The 8,330-nt window shown below is 37.4% G+C and overlaps 1 pseudogene; it reads left to right on the forward strand.

The window, feature by feature from the left end:
• Nucleotides 1–348: 348 nt before the first annotated feature.
• On the forward strand, nt 349–2,321 carry LOC134206750 (uncharacterized; annotated as a pseudogene).
• Nucleotides 2,322–8,330: the final 6,009 nt, after the last annotated feature.

The following is an 8,330-nucleotide window of genomic DNA, read 5'->3' on the forward strand; positions in this document are numbered from 1 at the left end:
GATTTGAATTGCAACCCTTGTTGTTGTTATTGAAGCGATTGTTCATCGTAAATAAAAAATCAAAGTTAATTCAAGATGTCACGAAAAAACACTTTATTGGACTATTTTACTCAACCGAAAAAAGGACACAGAGGTAACTTATTGTACTATTTCCGGTTTTAGAATATAATTAAAGCTTGTACTTAACTTTTTCAGTAGAGGAATCTTTGTCGCAAGAAGGCCCGTCGTGTCAGGATTACCCGTTAGGTAATTTGGAATCGAATTCGCTTAACAGTAAAACAAATCTACCACATTTACTAATGAGAACTGCGTATAAAAATAAATTTATATGTTTCAGCGGTTACATTAATGGACGAGGTTGGCGAAGAGCACAAAGAACCAGAAATGAAGAAACCGAGAGCTACAAAAGGAAAAATACAAAAATTTAAAGCTGAATGGATTCGCGATTCCAAGTATCAAGTCTTCGAAAAATATGAGATGGATGATTGTTTTGCTTGGTGCAAGGTTTGCCTTGAAAAGTTTTGTGTCAGACGTGGAGGGAAGTCAAACCTGGATACCCATTTGCAAACCAAGCGCCATCTGGTTGCAGCTTCAAAAGTGGTAAGCTCCGATGACGCTAAATTGGATACTTTCGTGAATGCTCAGAACTCCGATGAGAACTTGACGACGCAGGCAGAGTTGAAGATATCTGCTTGGGCGGTCGAAAATAATATTTCTTTTAATGCCGTCGACAAACTTGTCAATGTGTTGCATACAATTGATCCGAAATCTGAAGTATTATCAAAACTCAGACTCGGGAGGACGAAAGCAACTGCAGTTGTTGGAGGAGTTTTAGCAGAGGAACAGTACGATGAACTGGTTTCGAAGATGAAAACAAAAAAAATCTCATTAATAGTCGATGAATCGACGGACATCAAAGTGACAAAAACGTTGGCCAGTGTTGTCCTACACTCAGTGCAAAAAATTCTGCTCTTTGATTTTACTCCATCTAAACGATTTTAAAATTTTAGCTAAGTAAGTGTAACTAATAGAGGGATATTTGAATTTTCTAAAGGTCATGTAAAACTATTGAAAAAATGCACACCAGAGCCTCAGGAGCGCGCGCACTGAAAATACACTGGAGTGTTTTCACTGGAGTATATTTTCAGCGCGCCCGCTCCTGTAGCTCTGGCGTGCATTTTTTTGACAGTTTGACATGACATTTAGAAAATTCAAATATCCTTCTATTGGTTACACTTACTTAGTAAAGACTATAAAATCGTTTAGACGGAGTAAAATCAAAGAGCAGATTTTTTCGCACTGAGTGTAGGACAACACTGACGTTGGCAATGGTGGTTCGGATTTGTGACGAGGGAGATAACGATGCGCTACAGGTACGAGATCATTTCTACGCCGCAGTTCCACTTGGACTGGCTAACCACAGAAGCATTTATAATGCTATAGTAAATCAGTTCCGTAAAGATGAAATATCATATAAAGATCGATTGAAGGGATTTGCATCGGATGGTGCTGCTGTAATGATGGGGGGTACAAATTCGGTAATGCGATTACTGAAGGCTGATTGTCCGAACCTAATTATTATCAAATGTACATGCCATTCACTTGCACTTTGTGCAAGTTATGCTTGTGAAAGATCCCAGATTATCTGGAACATCTTTTGAAAGATATTTACAGCTATATTTCAAACAGTCCGAAGCGAACAAGTGAATTTGATATGATCCAAGAAATTCTTGAGCTTAAGCCACTAAAAATGCTCCACCCTTCGGCCACTAGGTGGTTGTCTTTGGAGGCGGTCGTGAAGAGATGTCTTGCTAGGTTCTCCGAACTAGTTTTGTTTTTTACATTTCAATATAACCTGGATAAGAATCCGACTGCCAACAGGATTTTAACATTTTCTAGATTATATTTTACCGCAGATTAACAAGTTGAATCGGTTATTTCAGTCTGAGAAGCCAGAATTCACTATGCTACATGAAGAACTCAAAGATTTTTACTTGATGATTCTTAACAACATTTGTCAAGAATCCTATGTTGCGTCCATGTTAAATGGGACCGCAACAGATTTTGAAAAGCATTTGAAGAACGGAAAGCAAATTTATGTTGGAATGGCTGCTGGAAACGAAATATCAGCTATGGACATAGAAAAGCAGCGAATTTTCCGGGATATTTGTCGTAATTTTTTTGTGGAATTGATTAGGCAGATGCAAAAACGTTTTGACTTCACCGATCCGGTTCGTAAAGCTGCTGCAATGTTAAACCCAAGAAATATTGCTACTCTTCCGAGCATCAGTGTGTTGTTGGACGCGTTCCCCGGTTCTTAAGATGGAGATGTTCAAACATTGGATAACGAGTTCCGGGCATTGAAAGTGAAGTTATCACGAGAGGAAATAACTGTTGCTAAAAATGAGCATGTGCAGGACTGGTGGACAAAAGTAGCCTGTATGAAACGGGCAGATGATTCTTATGCATTTCCAGCGCTCCGACGATTTGTTTTCAATATCTTAATAATGCCTCATTCTTCTGCATCAGTCGAAAGAATTTTTTCGCAGTATAATAACAACAAAACAAAGTTACGTAATCGACTCGATGACAGCACTATGGATTCTATCTTGAAATCTAAGGATTTAATCAAACAGCGGGGTGGTAGTTCAAAAATAGTATTGACTGAAACAATGCGATCAAAATATTGTAAGACCATGTATAAGCACCATCGAGCAAATGAGAACTAGAGAAATCGGCTGAAGGTTTCGTCTTTTTATTAATCAGTTCATGTAATAAAAATTCAAAATTGAGTAGAATAAAATTACCATGATTTTTATTTTCATACAAATACTTTTATTTTTGCCTTTTGCGTGTTTGCGTGCCTTTTTTGTCATTGATGGTACAGATTTTTTCATACATTAGTACAGATGAAAAAGATTTTTGAGATCAAAGGACAGATAAAAATGTGGCAACACTGCTTGCATGATTATAGGGTTTTTGGTGTTTGGTACGGACGATTTGGTATGCAGTAGAAATACTAGAATAAGAGATCGGCAAAGACGCCATCTTGTTTCCAATCGAACCGTCAAAAGCGGTTCCAATTCGACTTGTTTACTTTTTGCATCCATAAGAAGCAAGCAAAAAGTTCAAGTGCTGCCAGTATTATTCTCGTGATTTCATGCATTTTCATACGTTGCCAATTCGACAGTTTTTCACTCCGCCGGTCTCTGGTTACAGTGTTGCTAGTATGCAGTAGTCGCAGAGCCGATTGCGTCTGGAAATCCGATTCACCATCGAGACGAGTGCTAGCTCGGGTAAGCGAGATGTGCCTTCATTGTGGTAGGAAGATGGCGGCCAACCTTCGGCAAATGATGATTCCGCGTGCCTAAGAACAATGGAACGGCATCCAAAACATCGGAATCACTAAAGCTGGATCAACGGTCACTGGCGCTTCCTTCTTTAAAGCTTCCTTGGAGGCAATGCACTTGCAGAAAAACTCAAAAAAAGTTCCCTTTTGCGTGGACCTTTTTCTATGATTTACACTGGATTCTGTTTTAACACGATTTACACAAACAATTAACAGATCCTTCTATTATTTACACACGCGCGCACTACCATTTCGTTCTTGGATCACTGTTACAAAAGAGGAAGAACCATTCTTTTCCTCTTCTTATATAGCCCTTATGAACATAAATTATAATTCATATTTGGTGGAAGTGTTTCCTCCAATAAAAGTTTATATTTACCGTAAATATGTCAATGTTGAGCGTGATCCCTTCCTCGGTAGGGGTTTTGCCGTCTTTCTGTTTATCAGTAAATATTCATCTGAATATGCGCTCTATGCGGATTTATCTCCTCTATTCATCAAAGGACCCTTTTTCTTACACAGTTCAAATTTATCCCAAATGACACACAATTTTGTTGCTAAAATAATGTCAAATGACCCTTAAGCCAAATAGTCTCATGCCAAGTGGCGTTATGGCAAATGACTGTATACCAAATAACCCAGTCCCTTTTCGATCGCATACACCTTATAACTACTGGAACACAACATGGTTCAATATATGTATGGTGACAGAATAGATTCAAACGATATTATTGCACAGCCTTGAATCAGTCGCACTATCGACAAGTTAGGAGATCTATAACAAATAGTTACCTTCATGCGTGAAGAAATACAATCTGATTAGCAAAGCAAAGAAATTTATCCAGAATAAAAATAAATAATAACATTATTAGATCAACAAACATGAACACAGCCCTGGACTTTGTGAAACTAATCCAATCATCTTGTTCCATTAAGCAACAAGATCACATGTCCAACGTCAACAAGCCATTTTCGTGGAACAAGTCTATATTGAATTGGATTGCTTTTGGCGAACGCCGGTAGCTCCGAGTCTCCACCGGTATCAGCCACACATCAGCCACTGACTGGCGAAGCAAAATAAAAATCAAGACAACAAAACCCAGCTAGCTATGGTTGGGCCGTGTCGAAACCATGTTCGACAGAACAGAAAAATGTGACATAAACGAACTGAAATTGAGTGAAAAAATGTATCAGCCAAAGTGGCGTCCCGGTTCCGGTTTGATTTCATTTTCCGTTCTACTAGAATTGAATAGTTGCCAAAAGGCTTCACCTCACAAGGTGAGTGGGAGTGAATAACACCCAGTAATACGAAATGAAGCTTGTTGCTGTGCACTAGATCAAGTGGATATCGTTTCTCGAGCCGTGATGGTTTTTGCCTTTCACGTAAAAAAAACAAAGTGCATGAATTATGATACGTATGACATTGCAACTGTTTTATTTATTCGATTAGGATTAATTTTGAAGAACTGTTTTCGAGATTTGTGAAATGATTATTTGCCTCTATTGTTTGATTTCTACTACGCTGGAATGGACCTTCTCTATTAGATGAAGTAGTCATTTAATTCATGAAAAGGTTGACTTATTTGCAAGATCTTCTCACTAATTGACTTATGTTGGGATTCACAATGTTCATTTGATTCTTGATGGGCTACTACTAATCCTCGATGAGCCTAGGCCTATCGCTTCCAGTAACTCTCTACTGAACATTATCTTCACTTATCTTATCTTCCGGCATACGAGCAACGTGACAGCCCAGCGTAATTTGCCATGTTTTATAAGTTTGACAATATCTATTCTTTACACCTGGTATAACTCGTGATTCATGCCACGTCCCCACATCGCGTTCTCCTGTTTACCACCGAGTTTTATCCACAGGACTTTACATTCTAATACTCCGAAAGCTCTCTGATCAGCCTGCTTCTATGTCCATGTCTTATGGTCGTATAAGGCCACCGAAAAAAACCAAGATAGCATAAGCCTTATTCGCAGGTGCAATATGTCTTTTATTTTGCGTGTAATATCATTATAGAACGTCTTTACCCGGGTAGAAGCCGTAACATTGATAACAAAACATGATATGAACTTGTTTGAAACAAGTTCTAAAGAAACAAGCGAAAATAATAATAAAAATGCACTAAAATATCAACAAAGACAGATTTTAGTGTCACGCTACCGCCGACATTTTTTCATCGGCGCGCCGCTGCTCAAAATCTGTCATGCGCTGATCTACATATAATTTCTCACGCCGAAATATTTCTCGAGAAAATTCTGAAGAATTTTCCGAGGAAAAAGCGATTTAAAGCGATTCCCGAGGAAATCCCGAGTGTTTCTCAAAAAAAAATCGAAGCGTTTTCGGAGGAAATTCTGAATCCTTAGGAAGCTTCGAAGTGTTTCCCGAGTAAATTCAAAACAGCTTTCCGAGGAAAAACCGAAGCGTTTCCTGAGAAATTACGAAGTGTTCCCGAAATTGTTTCCCTATGTGGTTTTTAAGGGTTTTTTGAGAAAATTTCAAAGCGTTTTCGAGGAAATTCCAAGCGTTTTTCGTAGAAATTTTGAAACGTTTTCCTGAGGTAATTCCTTGGCCTTTTTCTAAAAAATATTAAAAGGGACGAAAGTATTTCCCGAGAAAATTTTGCCCAAAGAAAAATTCGAAGTGTGTCCCGAAGAAGTTTCTAAACGGTTTCCTATGAAATTCCGATATGTAGCTCGAGGAGATTCCGAAGCGTCTCCCGAGGCAATTCTAAAGAGTTTCTCAAAGAAATTTCAAAGCGTTTCCCTAAAGAATTACGAAGCGATTGATGAGAACATTTCAAAGCATTTATTTTATTGAGAAATTTGGTTTTTACACAAAACCCTCTCTTCTATAACCCTCCCAGCCAGTCTGTAATCGTTTTCTTAGGACAGAATATGTATTGAAGATTTATTAAAAATCGGCTAAGGAGTTCAGAAGTTACACTGCATTGTTCGATAACTAAACAAGACCTCTCCCAATGACTTTCCTCAGATCAAATAATCTTCCTCTTCTTCTATAAGGTACACCGGGGCAAGTTGAAACGGTTTTTTCAAAGTTGAAATTCGAAGTGCTGTTAAAAAATCACCCTTTGATATATTTTGAATCCGTTTGCGGTGTTTGCTAGTTCGGGCCAAATATTATACATAAAAAATAAACAACCTTAACAAACTTCTTTAAAAATATTTTTTATATTTAAATTATTTTTTCATATGCATCGTTTCAACTTGCCCCGAATCGCGGGGCACTGCGTTATATTCAGACGTAAGCTAATTTTTCCGTATTAATAACAAAATGTATGTACTCAGTGAGACTCAATAAGCACGAGGTTGTAAAGGGGACTATAATACTGCCAGGATTCGCATAAGAGTCCCATGTAAGTTTTTGACGATTTTGATTTTCTTTCAGAAATTAGTTTAAAATTGTCTCCTGTTAAAGAAAAACTGATAAAATAGTAGGCTTTGTTCTAGAAATTTGAAAACAAATCCCACTTTTGTTGTCTCATCTTGATATTTACTCGCATAAAAATCAGATTCCAGATTTTGGTAGGTACTCTTTTACACAAAAAATAAACTTAAGTATGGTTCATTTAATTGTCCCACAGCAATAAATACGCATAAAGAATATTATGTCAATTTTTAGGAAAGATACCATTTTTTTCAATTTCTTAGATTTTTTTTGTATTTCTCCATGTAAAACAGTGGTGCTCAGCATTTTGGGCGTTTTTTCCATTAATTTGCTTGTCACACAATGAAAAAGAGCTTTCTTCTATCAAGTTAGTACTTGGACGAAAGCGAATATTGGTGTTGAAATCACTTCGTACGACTTGATCAAAGTAAAATTACACTGCGGGCCGCACCTTTGTTTTGCTTTGATCGTTTCGTGCGGAGTGAATTTAACACCAATATACGTTTTATTGCCCTCAGCAGATAGATATATTTGAAAGCTTTCGACCAAGTGCTAATTTGTATGGTCAAAGCTCATTTTTATTGTGTGAGAAGCAAATTGAGGAAAAAAACACCCAAAGTGCTGAGTACCACTGATGTAAAACAAGTTTGATAAATTCAACGGCATATTACTCAAGTCGGCGAAAGTGACATGGGACTCTTATGCGAATAAGGGCAGTGTACAACAAAGTCACAAGCGTATTTTCAGAGACAAAATTCTGGAGAACACACTACGCTGAAAATTTATTAAATTGATTTTCTCCTACTGGTGACCACTCGGATTACTATTCAGGATGCTTCATTATTTGGTTCAATGTATATTGCGCAGTTGATTAATTCTGTTGTGGCTTCTTCATAAATGCACATTAATTCCAGCCATCATTTCTCTCATAAACTCTTCGATTGGAGAAATAGGCAGCTGGGGAAGTGAAAGGTGGAATTGACGAAATGTTTACATACTCTATGTTTTATTTTCTGAGAGTCAGTAAGAATCTCAAAACTGTTTAAACTGCAGTTTAAAATGACCCCTTTTTATTCTAGTGGAGATTGTAGGAAGGTTGCATTCATGACAGAATGAGCAAATTAATTAAATTTATGTTCAGAAGTTTGCATGATTTTTATGAATTTATGTTTTTCGTATGTATTTATGGACCATGTTGAATTTTGGAAAAAAAAATTAATTGCGAGGGTGACGTTTTGAATCGTTGTTTCAACTTGCCCCGCACCCCGCATTTCTATTTGCCCCGATGAGTTGAACATGCAGAGCAATATCAAACAACCAAAATACAAAAATTAAAACGGGTCTTTCATCGATTTTTCATAATCATTATGCTTATTCAACATTGAATGATTACCTCCCGTGAAAATTTGATGAAAAAACTCTTCCAAACATCGTTTTGAGACCTGTTTCATTGGCACGTCAAATAGTTGGTTTGGATTTTGCAAAGGGCGAAAAATAAACAATGGCAGGGATTGCATTTGAAAGCTGCAATCTTTCGGGAATGGCAGTCAGAAGATGCGTTTA

Source organism: Armigeres subalbatus, chromosome 1 (genome assembly GCF_024139115.2).
Source record: "Armigeres subalbatus isolate Guangzhou_Male chromosome 1, GZ_Asu_2, whole genome shotgun sequence".
NCBI classification, from domain to species: domain Eukaryota; kingdom Metazoa; phylum Arthropoda; class Insecta; order Diptera; family Culicidae; genus Armigeres; species Armigeres subalbatus.